Source organism: Penaeus monodon, chromosome 20 (assembly GCF_015228065.2).
Source record: "Penaeus monodon isolate SGIC_2016 chromosome 20, NSTDA_Pmon_1, whole genome shotgun sequence".
Classification (NCBI taxonomy): domain Eukaryota; kingdom Metazoa; phylum Arthropoda; class Malacostraca; order Decapoda; family Penaeidae; genus Penaeus; species Penaeus monodon.
In genome coordinates, this window is record NC_051405.1 from 15,954,880 (window position 1) to 15,955,372 (window position 493).

Here is a 493-nt window from a genome sequence, read left to right on the forward strand (position 1 = left end):
ACCACCTTGTACAAACCTGAGCACTGGAAACCCCGGAGCAGCGCGACGGCGGTATTAAGAATCTCCAAAACAAGCACCGAAATGGGAATCCACTTTGGGTGACCATGACAATTTCCAGCAGTCATCTTGAGACTTCAAAGACAAGAACGATTCGGGCTGTTACAGCTGCAACACGTGCTACATACAGATGTAATTAGCTCGCCTGTCCAGGGCATTTTCATCATCATAAACGCCATCATGAACAGGTGTTAGAGATGGGAATGTGATTCTCCTGGCAGGAATGAAGCACTGTCAGCTACATAATTTATAGCCAATTATTACATACCATGGCAACGTATCACAAACAAGATTTTTTATTACGAGACATAATGAGGAAGCAAAGAGTTAAGAATATTGACAGGATATTGCCAGATTCAGATCACGGTCGGAGCTGCAGCCTTTAAATATTCGAGTAAAACCAAAGAGAAGATCGCTTTCATGACACAGCGAGTCT